At 49.5% G+C, this 23,637-nt stretch overlaps 1 protein-coding gene across 1 annotated transcript in view; it reads right to left on the reverse strand.

The window, feature by feature from the left end:
* DISP1 (dispatched RND transporter family member 1) overlaps positions 1–23,637 on the reverse strand; it is a 163,393-nt gene that overhangs the window by 138,376 nt on the left and 1,380 nt on the right. Inside the window, exon 2 of the mRNA XM_075339099.1 lies at positions 1,865–1,949. The gene's annotated coding sequence lies outside the window, so the exon portion shown is untranslated. The remainder of the gene's footprint in view (positions 1–1,864; positions 1,950–23,637) is intronic.

Below are 23,637 nucleotides of genomic sequence, written 5' to 3' on the forward strand. Positions count from 1 at the left end.
CAAACCAGACGATCGCATACAGTCTACGGGGCCACTGACAAAAGAGCGCGCACAAATGTGATGTAAAGAATCAGTCCCATAGGAAATAGAGGTAAGGGGGTAACGTCACCCCCATTACGGTGCCACATAGAATTTTTACCAACCCAGGCATCAATAGGAATTTACCCTAAAAAGGGCAAGTCCAAAAAATATAGGATGATAAAACTTTGCTTTTTATTCAGTACTCACAACTACAACCCTAAATAAGATGCAACTTTTTTTTTTATTCTAAAACTTTTAAAGGGGTTGTCTCCTCTAAGAAAATCTCAGACCCCTGGAGCAGTCGATTGTAAAAGAAAAATGTACCGCCCCGTGCTCGGCAGCCGAGCCGCTCGGATCCGGACCTTCAGTGGGTGGCTCGAGGGTCTCCGGACCCGGGGATCCTGCGGTCACTTCGATCAAAAGGGGGTTTGTGGTTTGGGGACGTAGATTTACGGCCGGAGCCGTGTTAAGTTCGTGACGCCACCCACAGGATGTGGTGAAGGTGGACACCACCGCTGCAGTTACGGGGCACCCGGGGGAGATGTTGCGCAGCAAGTTTTTAACCCCTCCGTGGGTAGGGATGGTGTCCTCGGGACCCGTTGGGGGTGTTTGGCGGTGCAGGGAGATGGGCGGCCGGAGGGCACTGATGTACTCACTATTAGTAAACACACGAGTCTCTAGTAAACTAAGGTGATGGTGGTCGGTGCCTGCAGCCGGTTGTAGTCTGGTCCCCCACCTGGTTGGTGGTCTCCGTCTTTCTCCCGCACCTGTGGACTACCTGCGCTTGCAACGTTAGGAGTCCGCTCCCGGCTTGTGATTGCCTGAGGAGCCCTTTGCCCGCAGACGCTGGCCCATGGGATCTCTGAGCGGTGGCTTCTATCCCCCTCGTTGCACTGTTGTCTTCAGTCCTGACTTTTGGTGGGACAGGACCTCTAGTCCTGGCCGCAATCAGTGAATTAGCTAGCCTCCAGTAGCTTCTGGACCTAGCTTCAGGGTCTGAATACCCCCCTTTGTGCTCCGGTTTCTGAGTCGGTTCCCCGGGTCGGTACCGGCGGGCCAGTACCCTGTCCCGGTCTACCTCGGTTCCACCGAGCCGTCTTCCCAGCTCCTTCGGACGGAGACTGCCATCTGCCTCTTAGCCAGCAGTACCAGGGCTCCTACCCTGGCACCGGTTCAGTTTGCTTCAGGCCTGACACACAGGCCTGACCTCCATTTCTACTCAACACTCAAACTGCACTGAACTTTCCCGCGCCAGGCTGTCTGAGACTCCTCAGTGGGCGTCTTCCAACCGCCTGGTTACGCCCCCTGGTTTGTCCATCAAGCCCTGGGGGGGGGGACTAAGGTTTTAATGTTTGGCTGTATGTTACCTATGAGGGACAGGTGTAATGTGGGGTGCTATCTGTGACTACATGGTCCGACCAGGGCGTCACAAAAACAAAAACAAGAAATTAACCCACACTTTGCTCACCATCCCAAGGTCGAGCACCGAGTCTGAGGCATTTGATATTGGCTGCAGCGGTGACATCACATCACCAACGCTGCAGCCAATCAGTGAACATTGCAGCTCTATTCATATCAATAGAGCCGCAACGATAAGGGTCTTTAGCCAGAAAAATCCCCTTGTGTGATTTTCCCATGATCCCAATATTTTATTACTGACCGATTAATGAGCAACATAGGCGAAGATTGAGCAGATAAGGCTGGTGAGGCGGGGACCGACCTCCGCAGAAGGTTAGGTACTAAAAGCATGGAGGAAGGCAGAACAGGGATCAGCAGTGCAACAATGGGAGCAGTCGGCGCGGGCACGACGTCTGGAAGTCACATCACAGAAAGCAAGACGTACCTGCGAGGAATGTCGCTGGCGTATTCACACATGCGAGAGTCCGCTCAGGGCAGATCAGTCAGCCGACAGCACGTAGACGGGGCTCCTGCAAGAAACAAGGGCGAAGATTTAGCACCTTGGCGGGGGGCAGAATAACATCTACCGGCAAATTCAGAGTAGTACCGGTTAAGGGACGTCATGGTGGACACCACAGTATTGGCCTCAATGGGAACCTAACTGGTTGGTTAGTGGTTTGCAAAGTTGTCCAAAAACAGCGTAGACATCAATGTTCAAATCACCACTACGATTTTGTGCTTTTTATTTTTGGCATCACTAATGTAAGTTCCCTGCCCCCAGTAGTACACTTACCAGCCACCATCTTGATCTGTTTTTATTGCCGCTCCTGTTATTTGGTGCTGGTTGTGACCTGCCGGATTGCTCTACTGTTTGCTGGGGGGACTAGAAGTGTAAGTCTATGAGAGCCAGAACAAGGCCCTCATAGACCTACATTGAGAACTTGTGATTGGTGACTTCCAATCAGTCAAATACTGTGGTCACAAGATAGCGGAGCAGGGCCTGAGTGACACCAAGAAGAGTAGAAGACGGCGGCTGTTAAGTATAATACTATAGCCAGGGAACATGTATTAGTGATACCACTCTGCCGTTGTTATTTTTTTTTACGCCAGAATGGCATCACTAATGTAAGGTCCCTCCCCCCAGTAGTACACTTATCAGCCACCATCTTGTTCTGTTTTCGGTGCTGCTGCTGTCGTTTTCTGCCAGATTGCTCCAGTGTAAGTCTATGGGAGGAGAACGAGGCCCTCATAGACTTACATTGAGAGCTTTTGACCTGTAGTGCTCAAAAGCTGCGATCACAAGATGGCAGAGCAGGGCCAGAGTGACGCCAAAAAGAGTAGAAGATACAGGCAGGAAACATGCTTTGGATACCGATCCGGTGGTGAAATTTTAAAATAATGCCGGCATGGCGCTTTAACAATATTCAGTAGGTAGTTTTTTTTTTACAGGAATGAAGACAAAGTAAAAAATGTGAATAGTAAACAATAGTCTTTTAAAAAAAAAAGTTACTATTTAATCTCCCAAAAGATAAATTAGATAAAGGCCCCCCAAACACTTCAGATTGTCTCCATGACCCCCCCAAAACTGGCAGGGTTTGGCTGAGCTTTATCCAATATGTATACTGTCCTTTTAGGGCATTTTCATACACATCAAAGATCCAAGGCTGAAATTGACAATTTATTCCTACTGGTTTTTACATCTTTTTGTTTTTCTTCTTTGCTTTTGATTTTTTTCTTTGCTTTCTTACTAGAGTCAAAACTTTTATTTTTATTATTTTTCCATTGATGAGGGAATGATTTTTTTTTGTGGTACGATTTTTAGATTTAAAATTACATAAAATTCAAAAACAGGAGAGAAAATTTTTAATACAGTGAAAAAGTAAAAAAAATAAGAAAAAACCCAAAAATAATTTTTTTTTTTATTTTGTTACAAAGTTCAGTGCTTGGTAAAAAGTCAACATAGTTATGGCAATACCAGGATTATATACACTGTATATTTTTAGTAATGGTCTTAAAAAAAATTCAGAACTCTTATTTTGCAAAAAAAAATAAAAATTCCTTTGTTTGCATTGCCTTTTTTTTTTTAGACCCATCATAATTTATTTATCTGCTGATAGTGCTGTGGTGAGCTGTAGTTTTATTTTTCACTTTTATTGGGGTCTTTTTTGGAGCAGGGTCGAGGACAGAGACTTTAAAAAAATTAAAAAAAACTGGATTTTTCTATATTTTGCTTACACTGTATTGGTTACTTTATATTTGAAAGCTTCTTGTAATGTAAAACACACTTTAAAAAAAATAATTTTCCTTTCAGATTGAGCAAAGTTGGGTAATTTAATTATTTTTTCCAAATATTAAAAAAATAAAATAAAAAAAATGTTTTGGTTTTTTTAACATACAGTATTTTCTATTTTTTCCTCCACAATGGAATTCGATTAGACCACTTTTACTATATTTTGAAAAGATTTAGCCACAAGGCACGAAGATAATAATAATAATAATAATAATAAAAAATAATATAATAATATTTATTCACTTATACAGCACTATTAATTCCACAGCGCTTTACATACATTGGCAATACCGTCCCCATTGGGGCTCACAATCTAAATTCAATATCAGTATGTTTTTGGAGTGTGGGAGGAAACCGGAGAACCCGGAGGAAAGCCACACAAACACGGGGAGAACATACAAACTCCTTGCAGATGTCCTGGGTGGGATTTGAATCCAGGACCCCAGTCCTGCAAGACTGCAGTGCTAACCACTGAGCCACCCTACATTACTAACCACTGAGCCACTGCGACCGTCAGTGCCTCCAGCGGCCATGGCAGCCGATCTGCCCTCTGTGGGTGCGCAGCGAAAAAGGGAGATCGATGAGCGCCAGCGCGGACGTCCGCAACACTTCAGACTGTCACAAACCACCGGGGGGGTCACTCAGAAATCCCCCGCGCTGGCTACCAGTACGTCACAATCGGGGGGTAACAAGTGGGGGTCACCCCTCCTTTATACCTCCCGACCGACAGACAGAGCACGTGACGCGCTCTCTAGCGCCCCTCTTATAGTCAGGCCAATTATGGAATTGCCCGACCATAAGCAAGGAGGCCGCTATACTACTTATGCCGATTATTGAAGGGTCCCCGGTGAGAGTAAGGTATATATTCCCCCGACCTCCGCGGGCGGCATATATAAAATCTCCCCGAATCTCACTGGCCTCCCCACAATAATCCTTGGCACAATTCGCTGCCACCAACCGATTTACGGTAACTATTAGCCGAACACACAGACGTGGGATTCAAGATCGAGATAACAGAACAGCCCAAGATTAATTATATAATTTAATCAGCCTAAAGCACACTAGAAACTACAATATATACAATAGGGAATCTACAGAATATACATATGTCAGAGTACAGTTACAGATAAAGCATGGTTTTCAAACAGGTATGCAATTCAATCAGTTACCTTGTGCGTCTGGCCACAGGGGGGCGCTGTAGACCAGGTTTCCAGGAACTCCCACAGATGTTTCCTACACGTGCCCCCAGCGAAAGAACGCTGGAAAATGGCCGAAGTAGGGTTATCAACCTGGGCAGATCCAGGTCCCCTCCTACCTTAGTGACCTCACAGGGAAGCACTGCCACTCCCCCTGCATGGATCAGAATTATCCAGCAAAGGGGATATTGGCCATAACTTTGCCTGGGAGCGTCGTAGGCGGACGCCAATGCTCTCATTGTGACAGTTATGAATTTAGCTACAGAACGAGGGGACTCATGACCTGTCTGCCAGTTCCCCATTGGCTGATATCACGCCTGGGGCATTTCCCAATGTCCTGCTCCCATAAAAAGGGTGTGCCGGCATCGTCCACATGCGGAGACACCATTTTTATGGTTGCCATATTTATCGGAAATATGGCTTGCGAGATATGAACCATTTTTTACTGGAGTCGTTCTGTCTGCTAGTTCCATAGCCTTGCTAACTAGCTAGCAGCCCCCACTACAGGGTCACGGCAGGGAGTCATCCTGTGTCCATTGTCCTAAAGCCACCTAATTTCCATATCACAGGACATGGCCATGGAATTTGTTGCTAAACCAGTTGTGTGAAGGAAAGGGGGGGTGACACCACGAGAGGGCTTCCTGACATACTTGAATATCATGATTTATCGTCATATCTCCGGATTTACCTCACACCTCCCCCCTTTTGAGGGCGCTAGGGGGCAGCACACTCCGGTGTTCCCCCGTGCGCCCGTCCGCAACCTCTCCTTGTCGGGACAGCCCGTCTGCGTTACCGTGGTCACGGCCCCTTTTGTGGCGAATGGTGAAGTTGTATTGCTGGAGCGCAAGGCTCCATCGCAACAATCGCCCATTCGTCCCAGAGACGGTGTGCAACCAGCTGAGGGGATTGTGGTCCGTCTCCACGATGAAGTGGCGCCCGTATAGATAGGGTTGCAGACGCTGCAGGGCCCACACTATGGCCAGGCACTCCTTCTCCATCGTGGAATAGGCAACTTCCCTTGGTAACAGCTTCCTGCTCAGGTACAAGACTGGGTGCTCTTGGCTCGCAGAGTCCACCTGGCTGAGCACCGCACCGAGGCCGAAGTCACTGGCGTCGGTCTGTACTACAAACGGCCGCGTGAAGTCGGCTGCCTGTAGCACGGGCGGGCTGGACAGGGCGTCCTTTAGGGCCCGGAAGGCTGTCTCGCAGTCCATTGTCCAATCGACTGCGGAGGGCAGCTTCTTCTTGGTGAGGTCCGTCAAGGGCTTTGCCAGGCTACTATAGCATGGAACAAACCTCCTATAGTACCCAGCGGTCCCCAAGAAGGACATCACCTGCTTCTTGGTCCTGGGGGTGGGCCAGGATGCGATGGCTTCCACTTTCTCAGGCTCGGGCTTCAGTGTTCTCCCACCTACCCGGTGACCGAGGTACTGGACCTCGCTCATGGCCAGCTGACACTTTCCCGGCTTGATGGTCAAACCTGCCCGGTGGATCCGCCTGAGCACCTGTGCTAGATGCTCTAGGTGGTCCTCCCAGGTGGGACTGAAGACGGCAATGTCATCCAGGTACGCGGCCGCGTACCCTTCAAGTCCCTTGAGCAGGGTGTTGACCATCCGCTGGAAAGTGGCAGGGGCATTCCTCATCCCGAATGGCATCACCGTGGACTCGTACAGTCCAAATGGGGTAATAAAGGCAGAGCGCTCCCTGGCCTTGCGAGTCAGGGGGATCTGCCAATATCCCCGGCTCAGATCCATGATGGTCAGGTACTGAGCCCCGGCCAACTGATCGAGCAGGTCATCGATGCGTGGCATTGGGTACGCATCGGCGACCGTGACCGCATTGAGCCCCCTGTAGTCCACGCAGAACCGAGTGGTTCGGTCCTTCTTAGGGACGAGGACTACAGGCGAGGCCCAAGCGCTGTTGGATGCCTGGATCACCCCCAGCTTCAGCATCTCGTCAATCTCCTGGCGCATGTGTTGCTGCACCTCCAGGGAGACCCGATATGCTGAACGCCGGATCGGGGGATGATCCCCAGTGTCCACGTGATGGACAGCCAAGTCAGTCCTTCCGGGCTGGTTGGTAAACAACCCCCGGAAGGGGTGTAGGGTGGCCCACAGCTGGGACCGTTGGTCCTCCAAGAGCTGGTGGCCAACCTCCACATCCTCAATGGATCCGCCTGCCCTAACCTGGGCTAGCATATCCAAGAGGGTTTCCGCTTCTCCCTCCTCGGGCAGGTTGCACACGGGGAGCGCACATGCCTCCCGCTCATGATGTGCCTTCATCATGTTCACATGGAAGGGCTTCCGCCTTCCACGGGCAGGGTCCAGGGTGACCAGGTACGTTACAGGGTTGAGCTGCTGGTACACGAGGTATGGGCCTTCCCAGGCTGCCTGAAGCTTGTCCTGTGGTACGGGGACCAGTACCCACACCTTTTGACCCACTTGGTAGGTCCTCTCACAAGCGTTCTGGTCGTACCAACGCTTCTGATCGGCCTGGGCTTGAGCCATATTGTCGTGTACCAGTTGCGTCAAGGCCTGCATTTTGTCCCGGAAGCGCATGACATACTCGATAACCGACACTCCAGGGGTGGCCAAATCCCCTTCCCAAGCCTCTTTCACCAGAGCCAGGGGGCCCCGCACACGTCGCCCGTACAGGAGCTCAAACGGTGAGAATCCTGTTGAGGCCTGTGGAACCTCCCGGTAAGCAAATAACAGGTGTGGGAGATACCGCTCCCAGTCACGCCCATGGGAGTCGACCAACATCTTAAGCATCTGCTTTAAGGTGCCATTGAACCGCTCGCACAGGCCATTAGTCTGTGGATGGTACGGGCTGGCCACCAGATGTCGCACCTGGACTTGCTTACAGAGGGCCTCCATCAGCTGGGACATGAATTGGGTCCCCCGGTCAGTGAGCATTTCCTGGGGAAAACCCACTCGGGAGAAAATCTCCAGCAATGCGGTGGCCACCTTGTCAGCCCGAATGGACGACAAGGCCACTGCTTCTGGGTACCGGGTGGCATAGTCCACTACCGTCAGTATGAAGCGTTTCCCGGAGCTGCTGGGGATGGCCAGCGGGCCGACCAGATCCACAGCCACCCTCCTGAAAGGCTCATCGATGATTGGCAGAGATACCAGTGGGGCTTTGGGGCGTGGCCCCGCCTTCCCCACTCTCTGACAGGTTTCACACGAACGGCAGTAGGCAGCCACATCGGCCCCCATTTTTGGCCAGTAGAAATGCTGGTTTAACCTGGCCTTGGTCTTAGCGATCCCTAGGTGTCCGGCCATCGGAATCTCATGTGCGATCCGCAACAACTCTGTCCGGAACGGATAGGGTACCACCAACTGTCGGTCCCTGGGCCACGCCTCCGGTGAACCCTGCTGGACCGTGGCCCGGTACAGCCGTCCTTGGTCCCAGACCACTCGCTCCGGGTCCGAGTCCGAGGGAGGCTGTGCCGCCTGCTCCTTAAGAGCTTTCAGGCTGTCGTCAGCTTCTAACGCTGCCTGAAACCCCTGACTAGATGTGGCCAGAATCGACGAGACTGTCACATCTTCAGTCAGTACCCCGGGACCTGTGTCCTGGCCTCCACCTGACTCGGCTGCCACTTGGTCAGAAGGGGAAGAGCTATCGGACCTCCGGGAGGCCCCTTGGCTTCCAGCACTCCCACTGCGGGTGACAGCGGCCACAGCCGCTGCGACCGTGGGTCGTGCCTGCTCCTCCTCCGTTCCTGACCAAGTCGCCGGTTCAGGCAGACCTACCTGGCTTCCTGACACCCCGGTTGTGGGGGAACCATGCACCGAGATCTTACCTGGGAGCACTTCCGCTCCTGGACCGGCCCCAATCTCACCTGCCTGTTCCCCTCCTGCAGCAACAGAACCCCGCTGTGAAATCTCTGGGGACCCCACATTTGCTGTGGTAGCCCCCACCCCACACACTGGTCCTCCCCCTGCAGCACCCTGCTCTCTGCTTATCCCTGCAGAGGGCAGCAGATCCCAGCTCACAGGCTGGTTACTTGTAGAGGCATTGTCACACCTTTCTCTGACCCCCTCCCCTGTCACAGCTGCAGCTGCGTGTGTGTCTATGGTGTCTGTGCAAGCAGAAATATCAGAGTTCACTCCCTCCTCCCTTACATCATTCATAGATAACACATTAACATTGTCCGGAGGCACGTCAGCACTGGCTGAAGGTTCAGCCTTTGGGGCGGGGCCAAACTGGGAGGTTATTTGCCCCAAATCTGTCCCAAGTAGCACGTTTGCAGGGATCCGATCAGTTACCCCCACCTCCCTCACCCCTCGCCCTGCGCCCCAGTCCACATAAATGTCAGCAACAGGCAGCGCCGGGTCAATGCCTCCAATCCCGGAGACAGCGAGGGTTTTTCCAGGGATCAAGTCTTGGGGGGACACCATCTCAGGCCGCACCAGAGTCACCTCCGAGGCGCTGTCTCGCAGTCCTATGGTCACAGACTGGCCGACGGTGACAGGTTGGAAGCTGTCCAGGGACCTACCACCACCCCCACCCACACAATACACCTTGGGCGGCCCTTGGGACGGGGACGGAGCCGGGGCCTTGGGACGCTGAGGGCACATGGCCTTGAAGTGTCCAGGTAGGTTGCACTGGTGGCACCGTCTTGGTTCTGCCACGGGCCTGGAGAGGGGAGTTGAGGGGGACACCCCCTGCAGTCTAGGGGCAGGTGGGGCAGTCGCAGAGTTCATCTTACCCCCTCTCCAGGTGCTGCTGGTGGCTGCTCTCCTGGCTTCAGGAGCCCGATTGTTGGTGTAGTCATCTGCCAGGGCAGCTGTAGCCGTGGATCCCTTTGGCTTCTGGTCTCGGATGAACTGGCGGAGATCCTCAGGGCAGTTCCACAAGAGTTGCTCCGTGATGAACAAGTCCAGGATCTCCGGTCCGGTGGAAAGCTGCAGGCCTTGGGTCCAGTGGTCGGCAGCTCGGGCAAGTGCCCGCCGGTGGTCAGCCCAGGAGTCCTTTGGTCCCTTCTGCAGCGTCCGGAACTTCTTGCGGTAGGACTCCGGGGTGAGGTTGTACTGTTGGATCAGGGCCCGCTTGATGGTGTCGTAGCCCTGATCCGCCTCAGCAGGCAAGTCCCCAAGGATATCCAGGGCCTTACCCCTTAAACGGGGGGTCAGGTATTTGGCCCACTGGTCCTTGTTCAGATGATGCTGCAAGCAAGTCCGTTCAAAAGCAGTCAAGAAAGAGTCCAAGTCTCCATCCTTCTCCAGCACTGGGAAGTCCTCAACACGGACCTTTGGAAGTTTGGTGTCTGGAAGGTCACGGGTGGCTGATGAGGGCCGGAGCTGAGCTAGCTGCAGCTGGTAGTTACGCTCTGCCTGGCGCTCTTCACGCGCTGCTTGCCGCTCACGCTCGGCCATGAGTTCCTTGTAGCCCTCCCGGTCTCCAGCCTGGCGTAGGGCCATAGCCATTTGAAGAAGGCTATCCGAGCCTCCCAGGCTCGGTGGGATGGCACGTGGTGATCTGCGGCCCGCTGCGGAGCCTGGTGATTCACTGTCCCTTGCAGAGCGGAGGGCTGGCATCTGGCTCGTTGAGGACCCTTGGGCGAGCTGCTCCTCATCTTGTCCAGCAGTGCCCGGTTGTGCAATGTCCTCTGCAGAGCTGTTTTCTGGCGTCGAGCTCCTGGAGGGCTCGTGGACAACCTCCTCATCGTCTCTGGCCTGAGCATCGGCCATTCCTTTGGCTTTGCTCCTGGTGCTATCAGCCATTGTTGCAGACTTTGGTCACTGACACAGAACTGACACCTGATGCCTCCACACACCTTACAGTATCTGCACTCTGACACTCTAGTGTTGAGCTAGTCTGAAGACCCCAGCAGCCACAGCTGCTGCAGGCAGTCTTTAGTGTCTGGGAGTATGGGTCTCACACTCACACACACTATTATCTCGATCCCACCGCTTGCCACCAATATGTCACAAACCACCGGGGGGGTCACTCAGAAATCCCCCGCGCTGGCTACCAGTACGTCACAATCGGGGGGTAACAAGTGGGGGTCACCCCTCCTTTATACCTCCCGACCGACAGACAGAGCACGTGACGCGCTCTCTAGCGCCCCTCTTATAGTCAGGCCAATTATGGAATTGCCCGACCATAAGCAAGGAGGCCGCTATACTACTTATGCCGATTATTGAAGGGTCCCCGGTGAGAGTAAGGTATATATTCCCCCGACCTCCGCGGGCGGCATATATAAAATCTCCCCGAATCTCACTGGCCTCCCCACAATAATCCTTGGCACAATTCGCTGCCACCAACCGATTTACGGTAACTATTAGCCGAACACACAGACGTGGGATTCAAGATCGAGATAACAGAACAGCCCAAGATTAATTATATAATTTAATCAGCCTAAAGCACACTAGAAACTACAATATATACAATAGGGAATCTACAGAATATACATATGTCAGAGTACAGTTACAGATAAAGCATGGTTTTCAAACAGGTATGCAATTCAATCAGTTACCTTGTGCGTCTGGCCACAGGGGGGCGCTGTAGACCAGGTTTCCAGGAACTCCCACAGATGTTTCCTACACGTGCCCCCAGCGAAAGAACGCTGGAAAATGGCCGAAGTAGGGTTATCAACCTGGGCAGATCCAGGTCCCCTCCTACCTTAGTGACCTCACAGGGAAGCACTGCCACTCCCCCTGCATGGATCAGAATTATCCAGCAAAGGGGATATTGGCCATAACTTTGCCTGGGAGCGTCGTAGGCGGACGCCAATGCTCTCATTGTGACAGTTATGAATTTAGCTACAGAACGAGGGGACTCATGACCTGTCTGCCAGTTCCCCATTGGCTGATATCACGCCTGGGGCATTTCCCAATGTCCTGCTCCCATAAAAAGGGTGTGCCGGCATCGTCCACATGCGGAGACACCATTTTTATGGTTGCCATATTTATCGGAAATATGGCTTGCGAGATATGAACCATTTTTTACTGGAGTCGTTCTGTCTGCTAGTTCCATAGCCTTGCTAACTAGCTAGCAGCCCCCACTACAGGGTCACGGCAGGGAGTCATCCTGTGTCCATTGTCCTAAAGCCACCTAATTTCCATATCACAGGACATGGCCATGGAATTTGTTGCTAAACCAGTTGTGTGAAGGAAAGGGGGGGTGACACCACGAGAGGGCTTCCTGACATACTTGAATATCATGATTTATCGTCATATCTCCGGATTTACCTCACACAGACCCTTTAAAAAGGTGCTTTAATCAGTATATTATGATCCTTACGTTTTTTCTTTTTTTCTCTCCATGTTTTATCCCATTTTTGTTGCTTTGGTTTATTGTCTCTTTTTGTTATGTCACGTTTTATTGTTTGTGGTTTTTTTACACTTCCTGGTAATGACTTTGATAAAACTTTATTGATACAGTAAATGTACGGCTTACACGCATTTCTAGGGCTATAAATTTCATCCAATTGGAAAATGCCAATACGCAGGATGAAAAAAAAAAGTCACCAAAAAACGGATTGTGGGAACTTAAATGTTATTATCCGAAATGTCACTATTAGTGTTGAGCGGACTCGGATCCGCAAAATCCGGATCCGCACGGTTTGAGAGCCCGATCCGAGTCCGACCAGTACCCGGGATTCGGGGTGCACGATCTGGATCCTTTTTTTTTTTTTCTTCTCTCTCTCTCTCACTCTCTTCCCGGATCCGGCTCCCCATTGATTTACATGGATGCGGATTCCGGATCGGATCCGGACTTCTGCAGCAACCTGATCCGGATCCGCCGGACCCGGATTATACCCAATCCGCTCAACTCTAGTCACTATGTCTTCTCAATGACAGTATGGCTGAATGTGGGATTCTGCTATATACAATTAGGATTCCCCAGGTCAGTACGAGTTCGTAGATTCCCATCTCCAAGATCCTATCCTAATATGTAATAGGTGTAATCATAACAATATTAGAGATGTAGTATAGTTCTCCTGATTCACTATGTCGTTACCTCATGTGCAGGGCATTGCAGGACCTTAGGTATCCATGGTTACGACCACGCAAATAGTCACCTTTAGGCCTCTTTCACATGTCCGTGTTTCTAGGAAGCGTGACGTTCATTTTCCCAGGTACTGAAGACATGGACACACGCTGACCCATTAAAATCAATGGGTGGCAATGTTTTGACATTGATTCTGTGTCCGTGTGCTCCACACGGTGACATGTCCGTATTTCTCCGGCAGCAGGGGTGTCACACAGACCGCACACTGATGTGATCCGTGTGACACGTACTGGAGAAAACACATGTCTTTGAAATAAAGTTATTTTCTATGCTCACCTGTCTCCGGCGCTGCTGTCACTTGCTTCTGACCCCCGCTCATTATGCTCATTGCATATGCACTGCACGGAGGACCGGAAGCAGCAGCAGCGCCGGAGAAAGCAGCACCAGGGACAGGTAAGTATAGAAGTTCATGTTGTCAGTGCGCTATCCGGATGTCACAAGGATAGCACACACTGAACACACATGGACACACGCACCCATACCACAGACTCTGAAACACGTGTGTGTTTTGTACGGACGTCTGAAAGAGGCCTTAGTTAGGTGTTAGTGGTCGTAACTGTGGATACCCAAGGTCCTGCAATGCCCTGAACATGAGGTAACAACATAGTGAATCAGGAACATCTCTAATTGGAGGTATTTGCTAATATTTTTACTACTACACCTACTACATATTAGGATAGGATCTTGCAGATAGGAATACCCCTTTAAATGCTAAAAAAAAATTCTAAAATTTGTAAAAAAAAAAAGAAAAGAATTGCGCTTTTGTCGCCATTTTCTGAGATCTGCGGCATTCTCTATTTTTGTGATCTGGGGCTGCATCATGACAGTGGTCATCAGCTGACCCCCGGCTGTCATGACAAACCATTGGTACCCTGTGATTACGTCAAGGGACAGCGAGCTCCACACCGGCAAGTGTTAAATCCCGCTGTTAAAGATTTAACCAGTAAGAGGAGCGGATGAATTTCCGCTCTGTCTGTTAGCTGCACATGGTGGCTGATCAGATCAGCAGACATTTATGGAGCAACAAGTGTCCACATTAAAGGGGCACACAAAAGTTATGACATACGTCATGGACCGTGAAAGGGTTATAGACATACATATAATATATATATACATATATATATATATATATATATATATATATATATATATATATAAACGTAAAGTCAAAAAAATGGATGCTCTAACAACAAATACATATGACCAATCACAGCACAGCTTTCGTTTTTCCACAGCAATTTCAAAAACAAAAACAGAGATATGGTCGGTTGCTATGGGCAAGGCCAGGCTTTTGGTTAGCAACAATTTGACAGCCAAGGCCTCACGACAGGTCCCTTCCTATACAAGCATGAAGACAATAGACCTGTCATTCCAGGGCAGCGGACGGGGAGAATGCGCTGTGGACTCCCCCATCTGACTAGTCTGGTGTTTGGCACCGTTCCTGGTGGCCATTAAAGGGAACCAACCAGCAGGATTTCCATATATAAAGTAAAGCCGGCGCTATACTGGCTCTAGGAGGCTGAATGTAACCATACCATTGTTCTGAGATTGGAAGTTTTATTTCAGAAATATGTGCAAGTAAAGTTCCAGCAATGCACTGCTATTTAACCTCATAACGACGGCCGTACGACTTAAAGCGGCGGCAAAACAGGGTACTTATTCTGTTCCGCCGCTTTAAAGCGGCGGCCCGAAAAAACCCTCTAGCGCCCCCCAGCGACCGAAAATCTCGGGGGTTTCAGCTACCGGGGGTAGCTGAGACCCCCCAGATTATGAATCGGGGTGTTTTTTATGCACCCCGTTAATGCGATCGCCGGTATACACCGTATACCGGCGACAACATGAAAAAAAAATAATGGCTGGTAAAATTTATTTATTTCTCATCTGACGTGATCAAACATGTCAGATGAGAAATAAATGTTAGCCCTTAGTGCCCCCAAGGCCCCCGGTACCGGAGAAAGCCATCCAACCCCCCCCCCCCCCCCGGAAGATCCAAGATGGCGCCGACGCGCGCTGAAAACTCCCGCCGGCGCCGGCTCTGCAGTCATTTCCCTCCGATCTGAAATGATCAAACATTTCAGATCGGAGGGAAATGTCCTCCCCCTGATCCCTCCTCCGGTCCACCGGAGCTGTCTGGTCACCGGAGCCCCCTCCGGTTCTCCAGACCTTGCAAGATGGCGCCGACGCGCGCTGAAAACTGCCGCCGCCGGTGCATTCATTTCCCTCCGATCTGAAATGATCAAACATTTCAGATCGGAGGGAAATGTCCTCCCCCTGACCTCTCCTCCGGTACACCGGAGCTCTTTGGACCCTGGAGCCCCCTCCGGTTCTTCAGAGCCCCCCTCCGGAGCGTGCAAGATGGCGCCGGCGCGCGCTGAAAACTGCTGTGCTGCCGCCGGCGCTCTGCATTCATTTCCCTCCGATCTGAAATGATCAAACATTTCAGATCGGAGGGAAATGCCCCCCCCCCTGACCTCTCCTCCGGTACACCGGAGCTCTCTGGTCCCCCGGAGCCCCCTCCGGGGGACCAGAGAGAGGGATCTGGAGAACCGGAGTTCTCACCACCGTTCCCAGTCTCTCTCCCACCCGATCTGGGATCCCCCGTTCCCCCAATCCCCTCCCCTGTACCTCAATAAAAAAAATCACCGGTCCCCCGGTCCCCCGCGGCCCCCCTTCTTCTCTTCTCCGGGAAAATGGCGGGCGCATGCGCAGTGTGCTTGCCATAATCTGCCTCCTGCACCCGGCAACAAAAAAAAAAATTCTGATTGGCTGTTTAGATTTGAATACTGTGATAGATCCTATCACAGTAGTCAAAATGCCAATATTTGATAAATATGGCAGCATTTAGGTCTGCCTTTCTCCTCTCTCCCTTGTAGTTTATCTGGGAGAGAAGAGAGAGAGACTACGTGCTGCCATATAGAGAGAAAAAGTTATCAATTCACAAAGATCATCATAAATCTATTCCCAATTTTTCTGATCACCCCCCTGTGATCATCCCCCCTCCATCATTCCGTCATCCCTCGCTGCGTCATTCCCCTAAATATTTTTTTTTATAATCTTTATAAAAAAATTTAGGGTTTATATAAAAAAAAAAAAAAAAAAAAATACTAGTGTTAGGTTTAGGTTTATTTTTTGTTAGCCAGGGATAAAAACAAAAACCATGGCCCGCAGGATGTTTACGGCAGAGCAAGCGTACTCGCTGCTTGCCTCCGGCAGTTCTGGGTCAGAGACCGAATCGGCCTCAGAAAGAGATTTTTCGGATAGCGGTGACGATTCGGCTTCCTCCACGGGGTCCCACACCCCGCCAGTCGCCACTGCTGAAGAGTCAGGGGCAGGACCTAGTTCTGCAGTCCCCCATGCTCTCTGGTACCCCAACCCGTCCTTTACCCCACAAATTCCCCCTTTCATAGGAGACCCTGGCATAAAAATAATTGTCACCAATTTTGCCCCACTGGATTTTTTCCAAATTTTTGTTAACCAACAAGTACTTGAGCTTATCACCCACCACACCAACTTGTACGCCCGCCAATATATTGCCCAAAAGCCAACATCTGTCCATTCCCGTTCCTGGATCCCCACAAGTGTCCCGGAAATCAAAAAATTTTTAGGCATTACCCTCAACATGGGTATAGTGAAAAAACCCAGTATCCGCTCCTACTGGGCAACCAAATCTGTCCACGCCACCCCTGTATTTGCAGCCATAATGCCCAGAACCCGATATGAGACCCTATTGCGATTCCTCCATTTTAGTGATAATTCCCAAGTCCCCCCAAGAACTGACCCCAATTATGACCGCCTTAATAAATTGAAACCCCTAATATCCCTCCTGAAAGAGTCCTTCCTAACTTCCTACAGCCCAGAGGAGAATGTTTCGGTTGACGAGTCCCTAATGAGCTATAAGGGCCGTCTCTCATTCCGTCAGTTTATTCCCTCCAAAAGAGCCAAGTATGGCATAAAATTATATAAAGTGTGCGAAAGCACCAGCGGGTACACATGTAACTTTATCATTTATGAGGGTAGGGACCGCCAAATAAGCCCACCCAACTGTCCCCAGACAATTGGCGTCCCAGGAAAAATTGTCTGGGAGCTAATGTCCCCATTTCTTGGTAAAGGTTACCATGTGTACACCGACAACTACTACACTAGTATCCCCCTATACCAATCCCTCCATGCTGCAAATACAGGGGCCTGTGGGACAATAAGGAAAAACCGTGTTGGTTTGCCGGCACAGTTAGTGTCCAGACGTGTAGAGAAGGGGGCGTCATTCGCACTGGCAAGTGACAAATTGCTTGCCGTAAAGTGGAATGACCGCAAGGACGTCTACATGCTCACCACCCTGCATGAGGACACCACTGTGTCGGTCAGAGAGAGGGGAGCCACCAGGGACAAACAGAAACCCTTCTGTGTGACCCAATACAACAGGTTTATGGGTGGCGTGGACCTGTCTGACCAGGTGCTCCAACCATACCTGGTAAAGCGGAAAACGAGGGCCTGGTACAAAAAGGTAGCAATCTACCTGATACAGATTGCTACCTACAACAGTTTTGTACTGTTTAAAAAATCACAAGGGGCCCTCACATTTCTGCAGTACCAGGAAAAAATTATTGAGTCCCTCATGTTTGACTCAGCGGCACCAGAGGCAGCCTTCGAGTCAGAGAATGCCCGGAGACTAACGGAACGGCATTTTATGCATCTCGTGCCTCCTACTCCCACCCAAAACCGTCCTAAAAAAAGGTGCCGGGTATGTCGCAAGCAGGGTAGGAGAAGCGACTCAAGATATTATTGTCCCATGTGCCCTTCCCAGCCAGGACTTTGTGTTACCCCCTGCTTCGAGATCTACCACACATCCCACAATTATTAGACGTCATACACTATTCCCAAATTGTGTGGTAGGGTTTTTCTTTCACGTTTATATTTTCTGTGTAGTGAGCCCCTGTGTTACTTGTCAAATAAAATTTACTATTTTCATCAGTAAAACACATTTTACCCCATTTCACAAATAATTCCAGGACTTGATCACTCACATACCGAAGTGTTATGCAGACAAATTCTCGTCATATGCCCACGTCTGCGTACTCCAGAATGTGGACCCCGCAAATGTTCTTGAAACATCTGATCATCTGACAAATAATTCCAAGATTTGATCACTCACAAAGTGTTAGCACCAGTCATCTTAGTCTGACTGCTATTACAACTATGTCTTGGTGATACGGGCATGATAATTTTATTGGAGGATCTGAAGCTGTTCTGTAATTTTACACCTTGGGCTTTACTGCATGGTTCTTGCCGAACCTCCTGCACTGGACAATACGTTTATAACCCTGTGGGGGACTGGTTGTTTTGTGCATATAGCGGTTCCGACCTTGGCAGGTAGGAGCCTGTTATGGTGTACCACGTCGGCTGGCACAATTGTCCCTCATATAGGGATTGATGGTGCTAAACAGACGTTGTACGACCAGTCTCTGAAAAATTAACGTGTCCTTCTAGCCCTCCTGGTGTTCCTTCATCTCTGGAACAAGCACAAGTCTGCCATATAATTGGCGGTATTTTCCTCCACATTTTGCCCTTCACTCCAAGATAAAATGTACAAAAAATCCATTTATGTGGGTTTTCAGTTGTTCTGATAACACATAGGCTCTGCAAATCAAATAATCCAAAATTTGAAAAGTGCACCTTCCCTTCCAAGTCCTGCCGTTTGCCCAAACAGACGTTTTTGACTACATGTTGGGTATCGCTGGACTCGTAAGAAAGTGGGTAACAAAATGAGGGGTCCACGTTTTGGTGTTACATCTTGTAAAAGTGGAAAATTTGGTGCTAAAGCATCACTTTTGTGAAAAAGAAGAACATTTTCAATATGACAACCTATTGTTATAAAATTCTGTGAAGTACCTGTGGGTTCAAAATGCACACTATACCCCTAGATAACATCCTTGAGGGGTATAGATTCCAGAATGGGGTCAGTTGTGGGGGAGCTCTACTGTTTAGCCACTTTAGGGGGTCTCCAAACACAACATGGCGTGCGCTAATGATTCCTGCCAATTTTGCAGTCAAATGGCGCTCCTTTCATTCCGCACCCTGCCGTGTACCCAGACAGTTGATTTCCGCCACATATGATGTATCGGCGAACTCAGGAGAAATTGCACAATACATTTTATGGTGTTTTTTTTCCTTTTACCCTTGTGAAAAAAAAAGCTACATGGTTGAAGTAACAATTTTGTGTTAAAATTTAATTTTTTTATTTTCATGGCTCAACGCTATAAAATTCTGTGAAGCACCTGGGGGTTCAGGGTACTCACCAAACATCTAAATAAATTCCTTGAGGGGTCTAGTTTCCAAAATGGGGTCAGTTGTGGGGGGTTTCTGCTGTTTAGGTACCTTAGGGGCCCTACAAATGCAACATGGTGCCCACAATCTATTTCAGCCAAATTTGCTTTCCAAACTTCAAATATTGCTCCTTGTGTTCCAAGCCCTCCCATTTGCCCAAACAGAGGTTTCTGTCCACATATGGGGTATCACCGCGCTCATAAGAAAGTGGGTAATAAACGCTGGGGTCCAATTTTTGGAATTACCTCTTGAAAAAGTAAGAAAATTAATGCTAAAGCAACATTTTTGAGAAAAAAATGAAATTTTTCAATATGACAACGTGACGTTATCAAAATCTGTGAAGTACCTGTGGGTCCAAAATGCTCACTATACCCCTAGATAGAAGCCTTGAGGGGTCTAGTTTCCAGAATGGCATCACTTGTGAGGGGTTTCTGCTGTTTAGGTACCTTAGCGGACATGTAAATGCAACATGGTGCCCACAATCTATTTCAGCCAAATTTGCTTTCCAAACTTCAAATATTGCTCCTTGTGTTCCCAGCCCTCCCATTTGCCCAAACAGAGGTTTCTGACCACATATGGGGTATCACCGCGCTCATAAGAAAGTGGGTAATAAACGTTGGGGTCCAATTTTTGGAATTACCTCTTGAAAAAGTAAGAAAATTAATGCTAAAGCAACATTTTTGAGAAAAAAATGAAAATTTTCAATATGACAACGTGACGTTATCAAAATCTGTGAAGTACCTGTGGGTCCAAAATGCTCACTATACCCCTAGATAGAAGCCTTGAGGGGTCTAGTTTCCAGAATGGCGTCACTTGTGAGGGGTTTCTGCTGTTTAGGTACCTTAGCGGACATGTAAATGCAACATGGTGCCCACAATCTATTTCAGCCAAATTTGCTTTCCAAACTTCAAATATTGCTCCTTGTGTTCCGAGCCCTCCCATTTGTCCAAACAGAGGTTTCTGACCACATGTGGGGTATCACCGCGCTCATAAGAAAGTGGGTAACAAGTTTTGGGGTCCATTTTGTTGTGTTATTTCTTCTAAAATTGATTACATTTGGGGTAAAGCAACATTTTTAGGTAAAATTTTATTTTTTGCTTTTTTCATTCCACATTGCTTTAGTTCCTGTGAAGCACCTAAAGGGTTAATAAACTTCTTGAATGTGGTTTTGAGTACTTTGAGGGGTGCAGTTTTTAGAATGGTGTCACTTTTGGGTATTTTCTGTCATCTAGGCCTCTCAAAATCACTTCAAATGTGATGTGGTCCCTAAAAAAATGGTTTTGTAAATTTTGATGTAAAAATGAGAAATTGCTCATAAACTTTGAACCCTTCTAACTTCCTAACAAAAAATTTTTTTTTTTCCAAACTTGTGCTGATGTAAAGTAGACAAGTGGGAAATGTTATTTATTAACTATTTTGTGTCACAGAACTCTCTGATTTAACGGAAAAAAAATTCAAAAGTTGAAAATTTCAAAATTTTCAAAAATTTTGCCAAAATTCATATTTTTTCACAAATAAAATCAAAAAATTTTGTCCTAAATTTGGTACTAACATGAAGTCCAATATGTGACGAAAAAACAATCTCAGAATCACCGGGATCCGTTGAAGCGTTCTAGAGTTATAACCTCATGAAGTGACACTGGTCAGAATTGCAAAATTTGGTCTGGTCTTTAAGGTGAAAATTAGCCCCGTCACTAAAGGGTTAATTGACAGGTGCAACAAGAAGAGAATATGTGAGCCAGCAGGTCTAGCTATCTATATAAAATCACAAAGGTGTAATCTATAAAAACTAAAACATTGCGGCAGCTGGGGAGGATTGCTCATTGCGGCAGCTGGGGGGGCGCTCAATGCGGCAGCTGGGGGGGGGGGGGGACGCCCACACTGCGGCAGCTGGGGGGGGGGGACGCGCACACTGCGGCAGCTGGGGGGGGGGACGCGCTCACTGCGGCAGCTGGGGGAGGGGGCGCCCACTGCGGCAGCTGGGGGAGGGGGCGCCCACTGCGGCAGCTGGGGGAGGGGGCGCTCACTGCGGCAGCTGGGGGAGGGGGCGCTCACTGCGGCAGCTGGGGGAGGGGGCGCTCACTGCGGCAGCTGGGGGAGGGGGCGCTCACTGCGGCAGCTGGGGGAGGGGGCGCTCACTGCGGCAGCTGGGGGAGGGGGCGCTCACTGCGGCAGCTGGGGGAGGGGGCGCTCACTGCGGCAGCTGGGGGGGGCGCTCACTGCGGGAGCTGGGGGGGGGGGGACGCGCTCACTGCGGCAGCTGGGGGGAGGGGGCGCTCACTGCGGCAGCTGGGGGAGGGGGCGCTCACTGCGGCAGCTGGGGGAGGGGGCGCTCACTGCGGCAGCTGGGGGAGGGGCGCTCACTGCGGCAGCTGGGGGAGGGGGCGCTCACTGCGGCAGCTGGGGGAGGGGGCGCTCACTGCGGCAGCTGGGGGGGGAATCACTGCGGCAGCTGGGGAGGGGGGGGAATCACTGCGGCAGCTGGGGAGGGGGGGGAATCACTGCGGCAGCTGGGGAGGGGGGGGAATCACTGCGGCAGCTGGGGGACGCTCATTGCTCACATCTAAAAAAACAAAGCACACAATATGACAGATATGTTAGAAATCCTATTAATTTTGCCATTACTGTAAAACACTGCATTTTAATATGTGAACAAACCCCTGCAGCGTTAGTATATGTGTTTGGGAATGCAAGGTGAGAAATGTTTAGCTAATTAACTGGAAAAAGCTACCCAGCTTTCCCATCGCACATAACGGCAGATCTGTAAGAGCAACGGAAAGCTGGGTGACAAACAAATCAACTGGCAACCATTCTGCCCTCCAGCTTTTCTGTGCCACAGATCAGGGGATAGCAGAGGACAGCTGGGGGATAATCAAGTTACCCACTGAAGCCTCGGCCACCCAGCTTTCCCAAGCTCTGAATGAAAGCTATGGGCTGACAACCAATTCTACTGCCAAATTGTCGTCCTCCAGCTTTCCTAGAGTCCATGATGGCAGGTCTGGGAGAGCTGGGGCATTTCCGGGATCAGATACATCATGCGGTGCAGATATCCTCTGCCTGTGGATGATGTAAAACTACAAGTCCCAGCAGCGTTCATCTTCGGCTATGGGTTATACAGGGGGATTAGCTACTTTACGAGGAAAATAAAATGCTGTAACTTTAAAGAGAGACAATATATGGCACTGAAATTTGGATTGTACAGAAATTGGTTCATGACAAACTGATGTTTTACAGCAGGTGCTGAAAATGTCCAGCGTCCCCCCGAGCACGGCTGCACGCGCCCTTCCGTATTGCTGAATGTATCCGCAGGACGTCTGGGGTCACAACCTGTTGTTCTCGGAGAGCCTGTAATGTTCGAGCCTTTACGATGGCAGAAGTCACCATTTCTCATCTTGAATAGTTCCCTCAGACATACCCCATCTTTCATATCGAGTAAAGTTCCACCTTACATTTTCAGACGTCTTCCATCTTACCCATCCAGTAATGTTCCTGTACCTTCCACCTTATATTTTCGCAGGTCCTCCGTTTTATCTATCCAGTAATATTCCTGTATGTTCAATCTTACATTTGCAGATGTCCACATCTTGCCCATCCAGTAGTGTTCCTGTACCTTCCACCTTACATTTTCAGACAACATCCATCTTGCCCACCGAGTAATGCTCCTGTATGTTCCAGCTGATATTATCAGATGTCCTTCATTTTGCTTATCCAGCAACGTTCCACCTTACATTTTCGGACATCCTCCAGCTTGCTCACCCAGTAATATTCCAGGTTACATTTTCGGACGTCCTCCATCTTGCCTATTAGTAATGTTCCTGGTTATATTTTCGGACATCTTCCGCCATCTCATCTATCAATAATATTTCAGGTTACATTTTCGGACGTCCTCCATCTCGCCTATCAATAATGTTCCTGTACAACCCACCTTACATTTTTGGACGTCCTCCATCTCGCCTATCAGTAATGTTCCTGTACCTTCCACCTTACATTTTCGGACGTCCTCCATCTCGCCTATCAGTAATGTTCCTGTACCTTCCACCTTACATTTTCGGACATCCTCCACCATCTCGCCTATCAGTAATGTTCCTGTACCTTCCACCTTACATTTTCGGACGTCCTCCATCTCGCCTATCAATAATGTTCCTGTACCTTCCACCTTACATTTTCGGACGTCCTCCATCTCGCCTATCAATAATGTTCCTGTACCTTCCACCTTACATTTTTGGACGTCCTCCATCTCGCCTATCAGTAATGTTCCTGTACCTTCCACCTTACATTTTCGGACATCCTCCACCATCTCGCCTATCAGTAATGTTCCTGTACCTTCCACCTTACATTTTCGGACGTCCTCCATCTCGCCTATCAATAATGTTCCTGTACCTTCCACCT

This window comes from Anomaloglossus baeobatrachus, chromosome 3 (genome assembly GCF_048569485.1).
Source record: "Anomaloglossus baeobatrachus isolate aAnoBae1 chromosome 3, aAnoBae1.hap1, whole genome shotgun sequence".
Classification (NCBI taxonomy): domain Eukaryota; kingdom Metazoa; phylum Chordata; class Amphibia; order Anura; family Aromobatidae; genus Anomaloglossus; species Anomaloglossus baeobatrachus.